At 33.2% G+C, this 23,760-nt stretch overlaps 1 long non-coding RNA gene across 1 annotated transcript; it reads left to right on the forward strand.

Annotated features, from left to right (window-relative positions):
* The first annotated feature begins 294 nt into the window (after window positions 1–294).
* On the forward strand, window positions 295–915 carry LOC121254087. The gene is made up of 2 exons (XR_005938573.1): window positions 295–325; window positions 449–915. It is a non-coding gene; the product is annotated as an uncharacterized LOC121254087 (long non-coding RNA).
* The last annotated feature ends 22,845 nt before the right edge of the window (window positions 916–23,760 follow it).

Below are 23,760 nucleotides of genomic sequence, written 5' to 3' on the forward strand. Positions count from 1 at the left end.
TAGCTAGTAGCTGCTTAATCAAATTAATCTCTCTCTCTCTCTCTCTGATCTCGAAGATATTCCGTACTACCTCAAAAGAACCACATATCCTCGTTTATTGTTTATAATATGTGTTCACTAGTACTATTATTTGGAAATGGTCTGTGTTTAAGTCCTCTAAATTACCAATTTTTCCCTTTGTGGATTCGGTAAGATTAAAACTGCAATGAAACGGACAATTAATTGGGTACGTGATTATTTCATGACGGAATAATAACCTGAAGAGAAAATTAATTAATGATTGATTTTAAGTAGATAATTAACCACACGATCGAGCAACGAGCAGGTAGCTAAATATTGCAGCAAATTAATTGCTTTTTTTTTTTTTCTTTTTAATTGGTTCTCACATGATCAGCGAGCATGCAGTACACTAATTAATATTCTACTCCGCGGCTTTGTGCTTCAGCAGACCAGCATGCATTATACACAGAACTTACTCAAGTTTCTAAATATTCAAAGAAGATAGCTAGTCATGTCAGAGATCAGCACGTGAAGACGGGCAACAAGAAAGGATATGTTGTATGTATAATGTAGTACTACTACTATTGAGTTGTTACGAAAAGCTCGGGCTTTAGAGTTCATTTTTCTTTTACATGTGTGTGTGTCTGTGTAATGGCCGGAGTTGGACCACTTTTTCTTTTTCATGGTTTTCTTTTTCAAGAAAAACATTAAGCTTTTCAAAATATTTGGTAGTGGGATGCAGGTGTGTGCAGTGTACAAAGACAAAAGGAAAAGAAGAGATCAACTTCTTAGTTCTTTACGTACGTGGAACAAAAAGTACTGATCAGTGGAAATCATTAATGTCGGTTTTATATTGCCGGTTTTGTCGATGACATGGTTCATATAATAATATCCAAGCTCGATGCATTACTTTAATGGTAATTTATATATATTGAAAAACAATGGTTTAATGCTTTGTGTGCACAGAAGTGGAGGGCAACATGATCAGCCAGCTAGCTAGCCATGGTGCTGCTGGTATTTATAATGTTTATGCCTGGTTATTCTTGATCATGAGGTTTAATTGTTGTGGGTTGCCACCAACCGATCGACCAAGAACTTTTGTTGCAAGTTTTGGCTTATCATCGATATTTTGTCATTGGTGACTTGCACTCATGCAAGCAAGCTCAAGCTTGCAAGCAATATATTTAATTCATGTCAGACTAGAATGTCATTGCATTGTGCTTATAATATCTTTCGATTTTAGAGACAGCGCACCGTCCAACCGATAGTACCTTTTTGTTAAGCATTGTTTGTATTATGATCACACCGTATAGTACGTACCTCAAAAATCCGGCCAACGGCCTCTCTCTGATCTTGACGATGAGACCATTCATGTGACTCAATTTATATCCTTCGACTCTAATACCAGTTGGTGTTAGGAAAAGACACTCAAATCTTTTATGTCATTAGATGTCGTATTTCACCGACCTATTTTTGCCGCAAGGAACGATATGTATACGTGGTCACACCCCAACAAACATGGCTCTATTTGCATGCTTCAATAAATTATAGCTAGCAGGCTTAGTAGTACATTATACATGCATGCAACATATCCTTTTACCATTATTCACTAGTGACAAAATGCTGTGTGGTTTTTCATGCATAAATAATCAATATATATAGCATTCTTCGTAGCAATGGCAGTGAAGTAGCTAAAGTTTAGCCAAATTTTGGTTAGAGATCGATTTTGCTTTTTTTACTTTAGCTATACACTTTTGACATCAAATAATAAACTTTCTAAATCTATCTCTATTCCATTAAAATATATATTATCTTCATTTATATATGTTTTTTTAATTCTAATGGAAGTTGGAATATTTATTCCTTCTAATAAAAGCGCAACTTATATTAAAACACGACATGTTACGACGCATATATTTTTCTAAAGTTTATATTATTCAAACATATTATATTCGAATGAATCGTTCTCTTTTCTTGTTATTCAATCTACGGTAGAAGTCCATGAACCTTATTTTGTCTAAAGATTAAATGGTTTCGAAATGCTTACTTTTTCTTTCTTTCAAAAGATTAGATTTGCTCTTACGATACTTGTATATGGTGTCATGACTGATTTTATAGATGAGTACTTGAAGATTGAGAAGACCACCACATTAAAAAGTCTAAAATTGTTTGTTAAAGCAGTAGTTTCAATTTTTTCTAAAAAGTACTTAAAGAAACCTAACAATTATGACATTGTTAGATTGCTCATAGTTGACGAGAAACGTGGATTTCAATGTCGTATGTTAACTAGTGAGTATTGATTGTATGCACCGAAAGTGTAAAAACTGCCCCAACTTCTTGGTATGGTATATATGCTGGTCATATCTACAAACCATTAACTATTTTAGAAGTAGTGGCTTCTTACGATCTATAGATTTCGCACGCTTGTTTTGGATTACCTTGGTCTCATAATGATATAAATGTGCTTGATAAATCATTTATATTTCTGATAGCCTAGCTCCAACAATTCGTTGCCATAAGTTCGAATTCAACAAAACTCCTCCTATTTGTTTTTCTACCAAAAGTGGAACTGGTGTTCCTAACAAGAACTGACCTTGTTCAAGGGCGTAGTTCGGCTGTTAACTACACGATGGTCATAACTACGCAATAGGGTACTACCTCGCTGATGGCATATATTCGCGGTGGGCAACATTTGTTAGAACCATATTGGCTCTCTAAGAAAACAAGAAAAAATACTTTGTTGCAACCCAAGAGTCAAAGAGGAAGGATGTGGAGCATGTTTTGGTGTGCTTCAAGCACGATTTGCTATAGTTTGGGACTTGCACGAGTTTTTCACATCGAAACGCTCAACGATATTATGTTGGCATGCATAATTTTATATAATATGATCATTGAAGATGAATGAGTGACAATGGATCTAAATACTCTAAAAATAAATAGTTCAGTGAAAGCCCACATTAGCAAGTGTAACTCAACCCTACAACTGACTTAGTGAGTACATTCAACGCTATCAAGATATTAGAGATAGGAAAATGCATTGTCAACTCCAAATAGATCTCGTCGACCACTTATGGCGACTATATAGGGAAGATAGGATTTTGTCACGTATGATTGTATTAATGTTTTATTTTTCGTTGCACTATCATTTCCTTTTGTCCTTTTAATTAGACGAATGAGTAACCATTTCTCTTATGCGAAGAATGTAGTATGCCTTTTTTTTTTATTATCCAAAATCATGCAATGGTCTTTTTAATGAATATTCAAAACCGTCATAATTCTTGTTTGTATTTTTCTTTGTTCTATCATTAAGAATCTCATATGTCCAACATATATGGATCCCAAACAAGAAATGAAATGTCCTTACTTGGAAGCGTCAAACCTTGAAAGAAAAGTTCTAATTTCTTAACCAGAAAAACAAGCCACACAAACTCATTCCGTACTTTCTCTTGCTCAACAAGCACCTTCTCTTGTTTAAGACACAATTCCTATGCCTAAGACAAAGAATCGTATTGTCATGATAATGTGATTCTTCAAGAATGTTTATTTTATTCTTTATATCTTCCTTCATCTCATTTAGTACACTGAGAGAATCCAAGTACGTTCTTTCTTTTCTCTTTGTTTTCTCTTTCTCAACTTTATGTCCTATTTTTAGATCCAAGTTTGTAGAGGTTGCATGCAAATCCCCATCTTTGCTAAATTTACTAAATCCATAGTTGAAGTAATTTAGCTTGCTGTATTTTTTCTTTGATTTTACTATTTTCATATGTTGCACGGCCACTTTGGATGAAATCTCAACACATGCCAATAATGATCAAAGTTGAAATTTTTCTTCTCTAATTGTAAGTACATTACCTTCGCCTTGCAAATCTAAAAGTTTCAAATCCCAAACATAATTAGAATCTTCTTTAGTGTTGGAGAAAATATTACAAATAAATTAACGAAATATATGACAAGAACATACCTTGTCTTGCTCATTAAAACCACTTTGATGCATTCCCTTATTAAATCATTGACCACCGATTCATTAGACATTAGTAATTATGTGTACAATCAATTCTCTTATTTTCCTTAATGTATTTATGAATCATTTTCCATAACATTGTGTATTTTTTATCTTTTCCTTGCACCGAATCTAAGGAAACTTCCATCCATCCCTCCACAATTGTCAAGGATTCCTCCACACTAAAGTTTGAACCACGTTGTGATTTGCATCCAAAAGGTTCTCAACTTCAATAACCTCAACTTGGGGTGGAGATACTTGGTGTTCATTTATCTCATTTGTAGATTACTCATTGAAAAAGTCATTGTTATTTAGAAGATTTATAAAGTAGGAATTTGGATGAATTCTTGAATCCATTCCTATTTAGATATGGCAAGTTTATTTATACACTAAGTTAATTGTTAACTAGAAAAAACAAATGCAACTTCCATACATTTAATAAGAAGTACATGTATAGGTATAGTTTATGACTTAAAGAAACTTTTTTTTTCTAATTCTATAATCTCTACATAGGAATGATAACAAATCTCAATAGGTAATTAATATAACAGTATAAATCCTTGTATCATTAAATCTAAAGAATTCATATATTACCAATTAAATCTAAAGAATTTATATTTTGTTGCCTAAATTGATATTTTGCTTCCCAACTGAGTGTTATTGGTAGCTACATATTTGGGGCTTTATTTGGGTAATATACCAAACAATTGGTAGGCAAGTCTAAATTAAACAAGACCTATCATAAAATACTTCATAAAATTTCCTAATAAGCTCCTTTGTTGCAATAATATCTTACATAGAGGGAGTGGGTGCATACTTTAACAGCTTCGACATATCTCTATGGTTTTGCAAAGAGCTTCTATATGTACTAGGAGAAAACTAATGGAGAAAGCTCCTTTTTATTTTGAGGGTTTTTGTAATAGTCCACTTAAGAAAACTTAGAATTTGAAAATAGTAACTCGTGACCTTAGTCAAGTGGAAGTTATGATCCTTAAGAAAAGAGAACTCTAGATCATGATTTTGCAAAATGACTTCCACCATTTGTTTAGTTAGTATTTTTAGAGAATTCTAGAGCAATGTAAATTTTTGAGAGAATAGATGCCAACAGGCCAATAGTAGGATGACAAGTGGCATGATGGAGACTCACCACTTTGGTGGGCTAAGAAACTTGGTTAAGTCTTGGAGGATAAAAAGGAGACCCAAGAGTTGGTTAAGTTTTGGGCCCAAGTTTGATAGTGAACAAGAACAAAGAGAGCGAAGGCCCAACTTAATAACTTTAGAGGTCCAAAGGTCTAGCATGATAACTAGTTATGAGGCCCCATAAAAGTCAATTTCAAGGTCCACATAAAAGTTTAAATCCTTAAAAATATGTGGCCCAATGAGAGTTCAACACTTGGAGAAAAAGCCTAGGATTCTCATCACTAGTGCAAATAGGGCAAACTACCATCAAGCAAATGGTTTTCTCTCTCTTTCAACCCTCCCACATGCCCCTAAGGTTTATTTTTCAACCATGGTCAGCCCTCTAACTTGAGTTTTGGTTTACAATTCCAAAACCCCTCATCATTACCATGAATAGTAACTTGAACATCATGACTTGCCGAGTTCCTTCTGGCTCTCTTCTTCATATTTATGTTTTGTAATTTTCGTCATTTCCTCTTGTTTTGCATCAATCTTATGCAACTCAAATTCAACCATGTCACATGAGGAAAAGGCATATCAATGCCATTGAAACTCACCAATCGATACACTATGTGCAGCCGATGCACTCCAAGAGCAAGCCAATGAAACCTTGGCTTTTCAAAAACTTTCTCAAGATATTTTCTACAATTGATTCAGCCCTTATCATGTCACCTAATTTTATAAAACCTCGACCTAATGTGGAGCCAAGAACAACTCCCATAATCACTCCAAGTAGGAAACTATTCCACCTAGGAAGTGAAGCCCCTCCAATGGTTTTCAAAATATTTTCTGCCGCGAACTCATCCTCTTCACATGCCATTAGCATCATCTCTAGCTCTGAAATCATGTCATAAAGTCACCCCCTAACACCTTACGATCTTGCCCAAGCAATAATCAAAACCGATGGACACTTTGGTGGTAAACCACGTTCTCATTTCAACTTAACCTAGGGGTGTAACGGGTTCGATTTTGGACATTTTTTAAAACCGAACTGGTATACACCGTTTTTGAGAACTGAAGAACCAATATCGAACCGATTTATCACCGAAATTGAAACTTTTGATTTTACTGGTTTGGTTCGCTTTTACCGATTTTCAAATGTAATTTTAACGATAAAAACCTCAGAAAGTTTCTAGAGCAAAGAAAGATAGCAAGAATTGTGTCCAATTATTTACGAAACCAAAAATACATATTTAATACGTATGATCAAATGTGTAAAAATGTATTTATCAGAAAGAATGTATATTATAATTCATTATGCCCTAAAATATATTTATCCTTGATATATATATATATATATAATATAAATCGAGACTAAGTTTATTTTAGTAACTTAATATAATGTTCATGTTTAAAATTAGAATTTTATGTTATTTTAATTTTAATATTTTATGTTCTAAAATTAAAATTTATATGTTATATCAAATGTTATAACTTCTATTAAGATTTATAAAATTAGTTTTATGTTATATCAAATGTTATATTAATTTTATGTTATTAGATTATTAGATATGAATAATAAGATTTTAAAATTTGATATTATATTAATTAAAAATTTAGCATATAATATATATATAATATAAAAAATAAAAAAATTATATATATATATATATAAGAATTGGTCTGGTATTATAAAAAGTGAAATCAAAACCAGACCAATTTTGAACCGGTTTTACACCGGACTGTACCAAAGTTTTCGATCAGGTTTACTCATTTTTCAACTTTTTCAACCCTAGCTGAACCTATCGACATTCAACCCTCTCTTCATTTTATGCTCAAACTAAACCAAATGGCAACCATTCATGCCTCAATACTCACTTGGAAAAGCTACTCAAATAGTGTTTACTAACGATTAAAACATGCCTCAAAGATAGGACAAGAGATGATCAAAGCTGGATAGTTTTAGAAAGCCAAAACTGACAGTCATGCACTCGGTTTCACTTGAGGAATTATTTGATTTTTTTTTCTAACTTATAAAATCATTTAACTTCTGCTCCAATGGCCTCCATCTAGTCATTGTCCAAAGGATAATCAAATAATTTGTTCAACCATTCCAAGTTGAAAAACCGAAGCAAGCACTCCACCGAAAGCTTCGCCAATCACACTCATCTCACTTTAGCAAAACCGTGTAGCTCTCCATCCATTTACACCTCTACCTCCTTCAATTGAACCCTATAAATGTCACTCTCCTCCACTCACTTCCTCCCACACCTTTCTTAGTCTTCTTGAGAGCAAAACACTCTTAGCGTGAGAGAGGTGTGAAACCATGAGGTTTGAGTGAATACCTTGGAGAGAATTGATTCTTAAGTGTCCCCAATGTTAAACTTGGTGATAAATTAACATGTTAGGCTTTATGTTTGCATAAAAATATATCTGCAAGTACACAAAATCATAACAAGTAATAAAGTATTTTAAAGAAAATTGTTATCGAACCCACAAGAAATAATTATGCTATTGAAATTGACTAAATTAGTTACTATTTGGAAAACCAAAATTTGAAGAATGGTTTATCTAAATTAAACTGAAAAAAAGAAAAAAGCATTAAAATTAAGATTTTAAAAATAATAAGAATAGATTTAGAGCGTTTGATTTCACCAAGCAAATCCCATACAATTTATTCTTTCTTATTATAAAATTTCAATTATCCCAAGTTGATGATAAAAATTCCTTAACTATTCAATATTTTCTCTCAAACAATACCAAAAATATCTCCAACTAATAACTCTATATCTTTATGTGAATTTAACTAATTAGAGACTCATTAAGTTTTTTGAATTTTTCTTGAAAATCACACTAGTCGCGGTAAAGCATCTCTACTTTCACTCAACTAATGGTGTTTAATCATATAGTTTTAATCACAAACCACCTCTCGGTCTCATTGTAATCCAAAAGATTGAACAATAGTTAGCTAGAAAATTGTAAGCATGGAGAACAATGACTAAACACTCAATAATAGAAATATTGAAAATAAAATTAATTGGAATATAAATTGTGTGTTCAATGCTAGGCTACATCAAAACTCTAGAAAATAGAATTAGTTAAAAAAGAAATTGAAAAGAAAAATAATAAAACTAGTGTTCTTTATTGATGTCGGTTGATGAAGCATGCAGCTCACGCCTCTGCCCTCCAATTCCGACTTCTCGAAAGAAGACTTCAAGAATAAATTCTGGAATTCTAAACTCAGACTCAGACTCTAAAACATAAAAACTCTCAACTCCAATTCAGAACTCCTCGGTCATTGATGATGACATGAATGCCAGTGAATCACGAGACTTGGGTGACGGTCGTTGATGATTACATGGATGACATGTTTGGTGATATTGATACGGGGATGTTTAGGAATGCCTATACAAAGGTAACAAGCACTGAGGGTATGGCTGGCAATAATAATTTTGCAAGAATATGGCAGACCGCTCAACAAGAGTTGTACCCCAGATGCACACGACATAGTAAATTGTCATTTACAGTTAAAATGTTACATATAAAGTCTATGTGTCATCTTTCCACAAAGACAATCAACATGTTGTTGGATCTATTTAAGAAGACATTACTAGCAAACAATGTGGTTAAGCGTACGTTCTATGTAGTGAAGCAATTGAAGCGAGGCCTTGGATTTGACTATAATATGATCTATGCATGCAAAAATGATTGTATGCTTTATTGGAAGGAGTACAAGGGCTTTTAAGAGTGTTCGGTCAGTCATGAATGAATATGGACTAATGGCAATCGCAATGTTCAGCAAAAAGTGTTTAGACATCTCCCATTAATCTCGAGGAGTGTAACGGGTCCAGTTTGGTCCTATTTTGGACATATTTTAGAACCGAACTGGTATACACTGGTTTTGAGATTTGAAAAATCAACATCGCACCGATTATACCCCTAAATCGATACTTCTGATTTTACCGGTTCAGTCTAGTTTTTCTGATTTTAGTATAGTTTTAGTAGATTATATATATATATATATATATTATAAACAATGTTTAATTGTTTTATTCCTCAAAAAGAGATTGCATCATAGTTTTAGTAGATTATATAGTTAGTATAACTATACCATAGTGATATAGTGATATATAATGGATTATATAGTAATATAATATTAGTATAACAACTATACTATAGTGATTTATATAGTTATTTATATATAGTGGATTACAAATAGTATTAGTGTTGGTATTAATATATATATATAATAGTATCATATAGTGATATAGTATTTGATTATGTTTGTTAGTGATAATATATTAATATCTAACTTATTTATATATTTAATTATATATATTAGTGATAATATGATGGTTACATACACTTTTTATATAAGTGTATATGATCAAATGTATAGAAATGTATTTTCTAAAAAACAATATATATTATAATTTATTATGCTATAAAATGTATTTATACTTATTATATATATATATATAGTTTATATTAATAACATATGAACAAATTTTCATGTTTAAGATTAGAATTTTATGTTATATTAATTTTATGTTATAAAATTATTTTTAATGATAATGTTATATCAAATGTTATATTAAGATTTACAAGATTAATTTTATGTTATATTAAATGTTATATTAATTTTATGTTATTAGATTATTATTATATATGAATAATAGGGTTTAAAAATTTAATGTTATATTAATTAGCAATTTAGCATATAATATAAAAAATATTTTATATAATATAAAAAAATTAAAATAATATAGATATGAACCGGTTTGATCCGATTCGGTCCAGTGTTAGAAAAATGAAGACTGGAATCGGACCAATTTCGACTGATTTTGAAAAAAAATGAAACCGGTACGAGTCGAATCCATTCGGTCCGATTCACCGATTTATTTTTCACCCATAATCTCGAGATTGCAAAGACTATATATATATATATATCCCGGTCAACCGCCACAGATATCTGATGGCATCGCATTGGGAGAGTAAAGAATGATAGGCTCTTGTCAATCCTGCATATTCCATCTGGTGGAAAGAACTTGATGTGTACAACACATGGTTCGCGCAAGAATCTCATAATATGCAGTTGGGGTTGGTAACTAATGGATTCAACCTATTTGGCAACATGAGTACTTCCATAGGAGTTGGCATGTTGTATTAATCCCATACAATTTGCCTAATTGAAAGTGCATAAATGATCCATATTTTATGATGACTTTGCTTATCCCAATCCCAAATCACCAGAGATCGACATCAACGTTTATTTTCAACCACTGATTGGGGATTTACATGAGTTGTGGGAAACGGGCGTACAGACAATTGATGTCTCAGCATCAGCAAGCTTCAATATGCATGCAATATTATTGTGGACGATAAATGACTTTCCCACTTACGAAAACTTATTTGGGTGAAGTACTAAAGGAAAAATGACATGTCCAACATGTAATAAGAATACACAGTCAAAGTGGTTAATGCATGATAGAAAAATGTATTATATGGGTCATCGTTGTTATTTACTGGTTGTTCATACATGGCGTGCAAAACCAATAGTATTCGATGCTAAAACCGAACGGAGATTACCTCCTTTAGAGTTGTCCGGAGATGATAATCTTGAGCAGTTATCGGGGATCCCATTGAATTGCCTTGGCAAGGATCCAAATGGTCAAAAAAGGAAGCAACGAGCTATAGAGTTAAACTGGACTAAGAGAAGCATATTATTTGAGTTCTTATACTAGTCGACGTTCAGCTACGCCATTGTCTTGATGTAATGCATATCGAGAAAAATATATGTGATAACGTGTTGGATACGCTAATGTCAATAGAAAGAAAGAGTAAGGATGCAACAAACTCGTGCAAAGATTTGAGACGGATGGGTATAAGACAAGAGGTACACTTGCGAACAGATAGTAATTCAGTTTATATGCCTCTTGGATTGTATACACTATCAAGTGTTGAACATAAATTTTTTTTTAATGGTTGATCAGAATTAAATTACTAGATTGATATGCCTCAAAACATGTCTATGTGTGTCCAAGCGCATGATTGGAAGATCACTGGATTCAAGAGTCACGATTGCCATGTGTTTTTGTAGCACTTGTTAGCTGTTGGAGTTCGTGGGTGGTTGCCTAGGGACATAGGGCATTAACAAAATTAGGAATATTCTTTAAGGATTTATGTTCTCGCACACTAAGCGTGGCGCTCTTGGAAAAAAAATGGAACATGACATTCCTATAAGTTTGTGTAAATTCAAAAATTTATATCCACTATCATTTTTTATGTAATGACCCATTTAGCTATACATCTGCCCCGTAAAGCCTTAAATGTTGGCCAATGCAATATCGGTGGATGTATCCAATAGAAAGGTTTCTCAGTAAATTAAAGAGATCGGTGGGGAATAAGGCTTGCCTAGAAGGATCAATCGTGGAGGCGTATATCAAAAATGGCACACTTTCTGTTCGATGTACTTTCGTGGCATGGACGCAAGGTTCTCGAGGCCAAAAAGAAACAATGAACATACACAGGATTTCAATCTTCGGGACTTTCAGTTTTTGCACAAACCGTTTGTCCAATGGATGTACATAGTGGATATCACATTTGTGGAGTAGAGATGGACAAAACTTGATGATACGTGCTAAATAATTGCATGGAAGCTTAGCCATACTTAAAGGTAATATACTAATTTATTTAGTGGATCTTTGATACATGACTTAACTGATGTTACCACTTCTTGTCTAACAACTTCCATATGCAATGAACATATTGATGAGCTCAAATCAAATGATGTCAATGATATTGGGAAGAAGCACGAGCAAGGATTTCCATTATGGTTTGAACAACGGGTTCGTTTCAATTATACCTCAAATATTATAATAATAGCTAATCGCATAAGTATGCTACTTCACTAGTAATTTAGTTAATTGTAGATTGTAGAAATGTACAATGCTAATTCAAATGGAGTGATCTCGAATGAACCGTATGCTTTGGCACATGGCTCATGTCCATGTGCAATTCAATACTCTGGATTATAGTGCGGGGTTATAGATTTCACAACATTGTTAGATAAAGAAATAGACGAACACAAAATAGTGGCATTGTGGTTAAAGGCAGTCACTGATATAATTGGGTTGAAAAACTTGGGCGAACATATTGTCTGGTTGTTCAAGTGCGATTGGTGGGATGTGAGCAACGCAAGACTGGGAATACATACAGATGAATATTTTTTTAGTGTTAATACATCTCAAGAATGGTAGGAAAATGACTCATTCGTCCTTGCTAACCAGGCAAATCAAGTCTTTTACTTGGATGATCCTGACAACATCCCAGAAGTTGAATGAGAAGATGAAGAATGTGACGTTCCTTATACCGTTGAAGCCCATCAAGAAAATGCACTTGCTATTAATACATTTATAGACCTCAATTAATATGACATGGTTACACTTCGTCGGAAAGACATTAAGCCAAAAGTTATTGATATATCAAATGAAAAAAATAGTGACTTCTCGTACACTTCAACTGATGATGAGGGAGAATGGTCAGGTTCCTATGAATCACAACACAGTATGTTAACTATGAATAAATACATATATTACTAAGATTATAATTATGATAAAAACACATATTAAATGTATTTTATTTTCCCATCATGCAGCTGTCATACGACCTCATAGATCTCGAGGTATTACAAGAGGCAAAGAAATAGACAAGGTGAGCAAGAAGGGAAAAATAAAAGTTAATATTGATGATGACCACGCTGGTAGCAGTGGAGATCCAGCGGCGTGGCTAGCGTCATACGCTCACAGCCTTACTCGTACCTACACACCTATGGCTACATCATCTTAGTCCAGAGTTCCATAAGATGTTAAGAAGCATATAAAGAAGCGTTGCTTGGTATGTAAAAATGTAATTTTTTTAGAATTAAACATAGTATGTTGTATGATGTATATATTGTTTATTAATTCAATTATAATATTTAAGGATGAGTTTGAACTTAATTTTGAAATATGAGAGGAGTGCCAGACCATTGATGGACTTATGAATAATGCATACCACAAGTATAAGGGTCAATGCCACGAGCATTACCAGAAATTTGAAAATTCTGAGAAGGAATGCCAAAATCCTTTAAGGCATGCAGCCAGACAAGTGAAAACTGCTATATGATGTGTTTGAGAAGCCGAGTACGGGTTTGGCCTTGAGTGTTGACGATCGGGGTCGAGGACTTGTCAGGTCCAAGAACAAGAGCAGGACAAGATATGGGTAGCAAATCACTTGCTGGAGTTGTGGCAAACTAGGCCACATTAACAAAGACTATCAGGATCAGGAAAGTACTGAGAATGACGTTATGAATGTGGTGGTTGAAGAAATACAAGACGCTCTATTTCTTATAGTGCAAAGTCTGGTTGATGGTTGGATGATGGATTCAAGGGCTTCGTTTCATAGCACCTCACATCGAGAGATCATGCATAACTATGTTGATGGTAGTTTTGGGAAGATGTACACAGCTAATGGAGAGGCACTGGATGTAGTGTGAGTGGGCAATGTGTGCATCACACTTTCGAACAAGATCGTGTGGACTTTGCAACAAATTAGACACGTTCTAGATCTGAAAAAAAAAAGCCTAATATTTGTGGGGCAGCTTGACGACAACGATCATACAATAGCATTTTCTGGAAAAGCGTGGAAGGTCACAAAGGGTGCGCTAGTCTTGGCGTGTGGTAAAAAGACTCACAGTTTATATTTAACACAATGGTCCAGGGATATGAAGAAAAATACAAAATTGCAACAGAGTAGGCTTGGTCTCACTAATAAGATGAGGAATCAAAAGGGAGTTAATTTTGTAGTTCCTCATGTAAGCCTGGAAATATCTCCCAAGACCACGGTATGGAGTAGACTTGTGAGAGGTGGGGACAAAGCATCTAGTATTCCAGGGACGTCTAAACCTACAGTTGATGCTCGCAGAGCTGCCAGGATGACCAGACCTCCACTGCGGACAACTACCTTGAATTATATCCTGCTGACAGAGAGAGAGAGAGAGAGAGAGAGAGGCAAGAGGCATGAGAACGTATTGCGAGAGAGAAAAAGCCCTAGAGAGAGAGTTGAGATTGTGTGAATAGAGTGGTGCTCTTGTAACTCACTGTGTGATTATAATCTCCTATGGAATAAAATCCTTTGCAGCACTGTGGACGTAGGCACGTTGCCAAACTACATTAAATATTGTGTCGTGTGTGTGCTTGATTCCTGTATTTCCACATTATTGTTTCACTATCTGTCTCGATATCGTTGTGTATGGGTGTGATTACTCTGGTGTTTTACTACAACACTTCATGGACGTGACGAAATATTATGATCCCATGTAAGAATTAAGTGTTTTAATGATCCCAAGGATTAAGCTGGATTTAATCCATATTCCATATTGATTTTATATAAATTAATGGTTATTAACTTATTAGGGTGTTGGAATAGGATTGAGCATCGAAAATGTTGGAGTGCCTTACCTCTGACTCCTACTCCGACTCTGTCCGAGGTCGAGTCTAACCTTCGACTTCGACCCCGATTTGCATAGCCTCCGATTAGACTCCGACTCTGATTTGTCGAAGCGGAGTCGAATTTAGACTTTTTTATTAGGCTTTCTTTCTTAGCCCATTTAAAATTTCAATTTGACAATCTTAGACTCTCACTAATCGGATTTGGCCTTAAAGATTTTAGTTTTTTTAAAAACATATTTTTTCAATTTCAATTTTATTAAAGCATAACTGAAATTGAAAAAAATAAATCATTGTACAAATTAATGTTATTATACATTAGTATTATATGTTATTATACGTTAATGTTTATACAATAGTAATACATGTTATTATACATTGATTATTATACATTACTAGTACATGTTGTTATACTTTAGGTATTATATATTAGTATTACATATTATTATAAATTCATATATTTTTGTTTACACTTAATATATTAGTATTAAATGTATACATTAGTTATTATATAATAGTATTGCATGTTATTATACATTAGTATTTATACATTATTCTTTATACATTAGTTGTTGCTATACATTAACGTTACATGGTAGAAATAGTTAATAGTATGGTGTTTACATATACTAAACTATTATTAGTCAATTTAGTCAATTTATATTATAGTATAAGCCTATTATTTTATAATAATTACTCATACTAGTATATTATTAAATTTAATTAACTATGTAAGTTATAGTTATATAAAATATATATGATTAATATATAAAAAAATACATATATTTTTATAAAATATGTATACTATCGGAGTCGGAGCGGAGTCGGTACATCGCCACCTCTGACTCCGACTTCTTTGGTTAAAAAGACTCCGACTCCAATACCAACTTATCAAAGTCGGAGAGGAGCTAGAGCGGAGTCGAATTTTTAGATTTTTGCTCAACCCTACATTGGAAGAACTTTTGAAAACATTTATTTGTATCAGGGGAGACTACTTAACCAATCCATGTAACGATATTGATCTTTCCCTGTTGAGATATTTTTGGGACCAACATATGAAGGTAGAATGAAATAAGAAAACTTACAATACTCGGACAATGAGGCTTTTTTTTTTTTTTTTTGAAATAACGGATCACATTCCATTCATTAAAGAAGACATACAAAGTTGACTTAAAACAAGCCAATTACAAACGTTAATAGCTTCCTAACACACTTCTGTGACTAACATGGTCTAGTCCAAATGCTAGATCTCTAAAGATCTAAGTCTTAGAGATAACGCAACTCTATCCACGACAGAGTTAAAAGTAACCAGGTGAGAAAATTCATACCCAAACTAAGCAAAGTATGGAGCACCAACCCCACCATAAGCACCGCCAAAGTGGAAGGGGGGACCACTCCCTTCGGACTAAAGTCCGAAGGCACAATATTTTTGGATTTTTATTTTTCTAAAATGTAAAGACAGGACACAAATAAAATACATTGTGAAAACACTGTAAAGATGGAGAAATAGTGTACAAAAATGCTACTATAGCGCGTGCATCACACGAGCCACTCTGAGAGGAAAAACCGCCAGTCTATCTTGGAAGATGTGGAGTCACAGGTTCTAGAATAGTCGCATGTGCTGCGGCAGAGGGCTCCTCAATGGCGCGTGAGGGACACGCGTCGACGAGCTCCAAATCTTCAACCAGCGCGTGCAGGCTACGCTGCACTCCAATTGGCGCCGCATTTGGCAATCTTGAAGATCGGCGGCTGGGCAACCTCCAGGTGGGACGTGTGTTGGCTGCTGGGTGTCAAAAAGTTCTTGACGATGATTCTCCCTTTATTTGCCTGAAAAAAAAAATACTAAAACAAACCAAAACACCACACAGGAAGAGGCAGACGAGCAAAGGAGAAACTAGGGGAAAGGAGCCTTCCCCCCTCTAGTCGGATCTAAAGTTTGGAAGAGTTTAGAGAGAAGGGAGAGAATTTCTTTTAAAAATTACGCGAAAGTTTAATAAAGGAAAATAGGATCCTATTTTAAAGTATTGATGTGGCATTATATATAATCCTTGGATAAATTATCGTCTTTGAAATAAATGTAAGAAATATGGATAATGACACATCGATATAATGAAATGAGTTAGAAGACATAAGTACTAATCACTACGCAATTATAAACTATATATGGATCATGTCTTAATTTCCAACTCACATGATCGATCTGCCAGCTTTATAAACTATATATGGATAATTGGGATTATATATAAGACAACCAATAAAACGATCAATGAATGATCAGGTTTTGCTAATTATTATTAATTTATACAACAACCGTAGAATATATATGTGGTGTCATTATTCCTTAACTATTATAATAAGTTGTAAGTAGCTAGCTAGCACCTCATCTATATAAAAACAAATAAATATAAAACAAAAATCATCGATCATTAATTATGTATATATAAATATATATATATATATATAAATATAATATGTTTTGGTAATAAATATGAAATAATGCAGTAGGAATTTCTTAAGTTTATATATATATATATATATATATATATATATAGTTGTGTCTATCTAAAAAACGAAAGAGATGAATGCATGGGGCCGGCCATGACTGGAAACTATATATGCAAAGCAAACTCATTGATCCATACAAATCCAAATTAAACACAAAATATTTTCTTGTAAAAACCCTTCAATTAAAATTTAATTGAAAGACATCATAAATTAATATTTAGAAACTGGTATTCTCGTAATCGACAAAGGATATTGCAAAAGGTATGTACATATAACAACAACACATTCATTGTAAGAATCTCAAGGGCCTGTACATATATATTGTTAGTGCAATGGGAAAAAACCAGCTTGCATGCATGCATGCATGAGCTGTAATAACTGAATTAATCAATGGGGAATAATTGAATCCATATATATATATATATATATATATATATATATATATATATATGCTGAGTCCAAGAGGATTTGAACCGTTCAAATCCGAAGTCAAAGGAGCCATCTCATCTTACCCACAATTCTCTCTCTCTCTCTCTCTCTCTCTCTCTCTCTCTCTGCTTTGTATCAAAAGATCCAAAACAATGATCTGTACCTTGTAAGCACCATATTATTGTCTTCCCCGCCGGTTGGGATAGGGGGAGAGAGATATTGCATGCCCTTAATTACATCTCTTTCTGTCTCTCATTCCCTAATTCCGACCAGCAAATGCCATATTTCCTGATCTCCATCATCACCACTCCATCCATGTTTTCGTCCTCTCGCCGCCCTTTCCAAAATTTTCGCGGCCACCACCATTGTACAATATCTTCTTCATCTTATAATTCATCAGCAACTGTCCATTTTACATCAAACGAAAGGTAGTAGTGACTATATATACAAAAGGCGACCAGAGATCATTGATCAGAGGGAGAGCTAGGGGAGGGTGAGAAGATCATCGAGATCGAGGAATTAGGGATATCCATGTTCTTCTTTCCTTCAATATTGCCCGATCTTGTTGACTCCGCCTTCGTCTACACCATCGTTTCCTTCATCACCGCCCTCCTCCTCCTCTCCCTCTTGTCTCTCTGCTTCATTTTCTATCTCCGGTTCAAGTCGCGCACTCTTCTCCATTTACAAAACTTCAATTCTCTATGGTCCGTGCGTTGCATTCTTGTCTCCTTCATCATCTTTTGGTCTCTGAGCGAGCTCTTTCGCATACCCTTCTTTCATCGACGTTTTCTTTTTTATCTTTTCCATTACCCTACCCCATCCAAACAAGCCAACCTTTGCAAAATACAGGTGGTTCTCTCCTTAGGGTTATTCGAGCCTGCTTTCCTAATAACCCTACTCTTTCTCGTTAACGTTTCGATCAAGAAGAAAACCCCGTACAACATATGGGCCATTCCTTTTGTCCTCGTTACATGCTTGCCCATGTTGATGTTACAAATAATCTGCGTGTTCTTTGCAGCATTGGAGACAAAATTACCTGCCATTTTCACACAAAGCTCTATTTTTTTCGATCACGGTTTCGATGAAAAAACCCAGGTTATGTGCGCATACCCTTTGTTGAGTACTGTTATGTTTGGTGCTTTTGGCATCGGGTATTCAATGTGCTTCTTGCTTTCTTGTTGGAAGGTGGTATCTTTAGTGATCAATAAGGGCTTGAGGATTCGAATCTATGGGCTTGCTTGGACGGTTTTGGTAGCGTTGCAAGTGCAAATTGTGGGTCTTGTCTTGTCCGTGTTTTGGAGACCTGATGAGGAAGCCTATGCTGCCGTGGCACTCCTTGTGTTTATCGGAACATTCTTGTGTGCCGCCGTGGGGAGGGCATTTTGGTAATTAAACCAATTGCTGACTCGTTGGCTGCCGGAGGACACTGTTGCCGGTGGAGTCCTGTTGGCCAGTCACGGAGGGAGGAAGGTGATCTAAATTCGATGGAACATGTACATGTCTAGCGATAAACCTATGGACAACGTATGTACTTTGCCGGAGGCAAGGCAACAGTTTTGCGATTATGTCGTCGGATAATATATATTGTTCAGGGCATTTCAGTCAGCCTCCAAATTGTATTTTGTTTGGTAGTTTATTGAGCAGTGTTGCTATGTTTTAATATTATTTGACCTCGTTAGATTTTTCTATAATTTTGGCTACCTTTTTCCTATTATATATTTGAATTTTAAACGGCAAGTCTCGCGCACTTAATTTAAAAAAATAGGATTTGCCTTAAAAAAAAATTTTAAATTGATTTTTTTTCATGTAATTCCAAATTTCTTTGACTTTTTTCAAATGAAGAATGCAAGATTTGTATATTTTAAGATTGTATAAATTATTTTCTTATATGTTTATTACTACAAGAAGAAAACATCCAAGAAAAAATGAATTAGAGCTAAAGATCATATGGGCAAATATATATATATTTGATGTTGGAGTACTTTTTCTTGTTTTTTGCTTTGAACTTTTGTTATTGTGTGTTATAATTGGTATTATCTGGTGATCATCCACCAGCAAAGCAAACACAAACCATGCATGTCATATTAAAAATTGGTAGTATTTCGGGGATTAATTTTATTAATGTTTGGCACATAAATATTATGGATTAGGAAAAAAAACACATCAATATTAATTAGGAAAATCATGACAAAGCTGCTGCATGCCATCATGTACGCGACAACGCTAATACTGATTGTAATAATATTAAGATAAAATTTATGCATTAACTACTATTTATTTTCACACCTGGCCTACACTTATAATTCTTTTTTCAAAAGGTTTAGAAGTATTTTTTATAGGGTGTGGAGGTCGGAGATAGTGAATACACTACAAGAAAATTACTTATTTGTGGCTAGTTAATTTCAACGATATGACTATTTACAGTCAAAATGAGTCTGTTTTGGTCACAAATGATCTTTTCACCGCAATTCAATGGCCACAAAAATCCATTTTTCTTGTAGTGATAGTAGCTGGTTTGAAAAAATTTTCTAATATTAACCAATTTGTTTTGGATACTGTCTTTGGGAATACCTATTTAATATTTTAAAAATTAAGAAAAAAATTATTTTTGGTTATGAAGTTCCATGTCGTTTTTATTGTTGGTAGGGATGAAATGTATTAATACCACTGTAAATAGCATGCATGAAGTATATATAACAATTTTCCATATAAAATATCTAATTTCTTTTACATTTAATAATAATTAATGGTCATGCATGTGTTTGGTCTTATAATGAATTGTTCATTAATTTTATATATATATATATATATTAATAATCTTTCTTAACTAGTTGCCTTGCACTGAAATCTATAAATGGAAATTAATTAATTAACAAATATTTGGCTTGATGAGAAGATATATAAAATTATAAGGTTTCCTTTCTTTATAAAATCTCTCATCAATATCCTATTATATGTTAAACAAAAGAAGGTGGTTAAATTAAAATACAATTTTCATTCAACCTAGCTACCATATATTAATATGCATATATAAATTACTTTAAAGATTAAAATGGGATAACAGGCCGTACCATGCACTGTGTAATTTTTTTTTATTTTGTTTTAGAAAAAGCCCAAGCCCAACTCCCATGCATGGGCCGGGCTTATATTGCAGGCTATTTCCATGATCTAACACCCATTTGAGATTTTTTTTTTTTTTTTTCAATTAGAAATTTACTTGATTGAGTTGGATGCATGGTTTGATATGGGGACATAGACACAATATTAAATGTTTATATAACACTGACGAAAACCGTCTTTTTTTTTTATATGGATATAATTTTATTCATCGTATGCAAATCAAATTAATCATTACAGAATATTTCATTCAAAATATGTACAGGACCTTCCTCTATCCACACTTTCTCTTCTAAACATGAAAGAGCTGAATTTGCCAATTTATGTACCATGGTATTGGCCTCCCGATATGTAAAGCAAACAGTACTCTAGCTTGGTCTTTCAATGAGCATGCTTCGAGTATCAACAATCACATTTCCATAATATGTATAAATATCTTCCACGTTGTTTGTATATCCTTCACAACTATTTGAGAATCTCCTTCCAGCTAGCATCACCTTTGACAGCCCCAGCTCAATAGAGAAATCCATAACTTTTCTCAAGGCCAGTGCCTCTACTATATATAACAGGTTTCATTGCATGCTTTAAATTTGAACACAGAGTAATCAAAATATCACCTGCAATGTCTCTGACAGATTATTCACAACAACATCCCAGTTGGCCTTACAGAACAAGCCATTTGGTTTTTTCCAGTTTCTTAAGGGTCTCATAATTCTAATAGATTAATTTGATATCCACCATCCTTTTTTTTTTTTTTTTTTTTGTCTCGCATTCTCTTTCTCTCTTTTTACTTGTTTCCATTATTGCTCGAGTTCCCATGGGATCAATATGTCTATGAATACCAATTGTTACATGCTCAATTAATCAAATATGTAATGCGTAATCTTGGATCAATTTCATAGGATACATAGAGGAGAAGTGTTATAGTCACAAAGAGATTCCACGAAAGTAAACTTTCAAATTGATTTGTTTAATTTATATGATACGTTAGATCTACTTTACAATAAAATTAGCCTTACAATCTCTGCTTTGAGGGGCTCAAGGCCTCCCAATTAACAAATTTACTGACATAATTTTTGGTATCTAACCTTTATGATTAACATGATCTATAGAATCTTATATAAGAGATTAAATAAAATCTAATGCTGCTTAATTCATTTAAAAGACCTAGTACCAAAGAGTCCAAATATTAATGTACTCCCTTATTCCATTAATAGATAATCGAACACTTTGCTCAACTCGTTTAGCATTTCTTATAATAATTTTAAATTTTAAAAAAAATAAAAGAACAGAATATTCTTATGCACAATATACAATTAGATACAAATTTGTTCTTACAATCATAATTATTCATAACTATTTACAAATACAATTAAATGGCTATTTGGATCTTATCCAACTCTAATCAACTAACTTCTTTAGGATATTAATATATTTATAACATTTTATATGCAATTAAAAGGTCAGTGAACTATATATATAATAATAATTCATACATATATTACTTATTTATTCATCATAACTAGTACATATATATCATATATATATATATATATATACACATATATGGTATGATGTGTTTTTATATATATTATTAGTATATATGTGTGTGTTAATATATTATATGAGTGAGCCAATTACAAGTAGAGCCTAATTTTATACCAACTACTTATTCACGAATGTTACTAATTAATCAGTTTAGGCGAATTTTATGCGAGTTTGTATCATTTATTTTGTATCATTAATTAAGAATATAGTCTAATTCTTTGTTAGTACTGGACAACCTATCAAATTGTTGAATCGAATTGAATTCAAATTTTGTCAAGCCAAATTCAAGTTGCTTGCTGAGTAACTTTGTTCATTTCCAACCTTAGGAGGATTATAAAGAAGGAGAAAAACAGAGGGAAACAGTACTGAATGAACAGTATATCACTCTTGACCTGATGCGTCTTTTTCCTTCCGTGTAATATTCCTCCCATGCATGTACGTATCACAGCTCTATAGATATTGATGTTTTGTCTAATTAATTGCAAATGACGTGGAAGAATAGACTAGTATTATTGAAAGAGATAAGACCGGAAGAAAAGGTAGAACGGATAACATATATTCAACTTTTGTTTAGGAGTTTGGATGGAGTAGAAAGAAGAAAAAAAAACGTAGAGAATTCCCATCCCACCTCATGCAAAGAAACAAGACATGCAATTTCTATGTTTCATGTTTTATTTTGCAAAGTGACGTGGAAGAACAGACTAGGGATGAGAGAGATAACTAGCTAATGGATAACATTGATTCATTGAATTTGTATAGGAGTTTGGGAGGAGAAGAGGTGAGAGAGAGAGAGAAAGAGTTCCCACCTCAGCCTACCACATGGCTCATGCAAAGAAACACGGCAATTGCTTTGGGAACAAAAACTTCAAGATACGTATAAGAAATTTTAACTATTTAATTATCCACATGAAGAAACTGTCGTACTAATCTTTTCTTTTTATTCACAAAAGTATAGGTATAACGGGTCCGGTCTGATCCGATTTTAGACAAAATTTAAGACCGAACCGGTATGTACTGGTTTTTTATTTTTCAAAACCGATTACGCCCCGGTTACCTTCTTAAACCGGAACGTCCGGTTTTACCATTTTCCGGTCCAGTCTGGTCTAGTTTTCCGATTTTTTTAAAATGTAAAAAATATATAATAAAGTGTTACTTCTTATGATAAAATGTTATTAATAATTTAATACATATTATGTTTAAAGCATATGATCAATTAAATTTTCATCTTTAACATTAAACTTTTATTTTATAAATTATAATAACATTATCTTATATATAATTATATTAATAACATATGATCAAACAAATTACAAATGTTCATATTTAAGATTAACATTTTATATTATAATTTATAAATTATAATATGAAATTATTTCATATATGATATATAATTATATATTATATATAAAAATTTAATATATAATTTTATATTATATATAAAACTTATATATATATAAATATTTTGTATATATATAAAATTAATTTTTATATATATATTTTTTCCAACCAGTCCGGTCCGGACCGGTTTTCCGGTTTAAATTTACACCCCTACAC

This window comes from Juglans microcarpa x Juglans regia, chromosome 3D (genome assembly GCF_004785595.1).
Source record: "Juglans microcarpa x Juglans regia isolate MS1-56 chromosome 3D, Jm3101_v1.0, whole genome shotgun sequence".
Classification (NCBI taxonomy): Eukaryota; Viridiplantae; Streptophyta; class Magnoliopsida; order Fagales; family Juglandaceae; genus Juglans; species Juglans microcarpa x Juglans regia.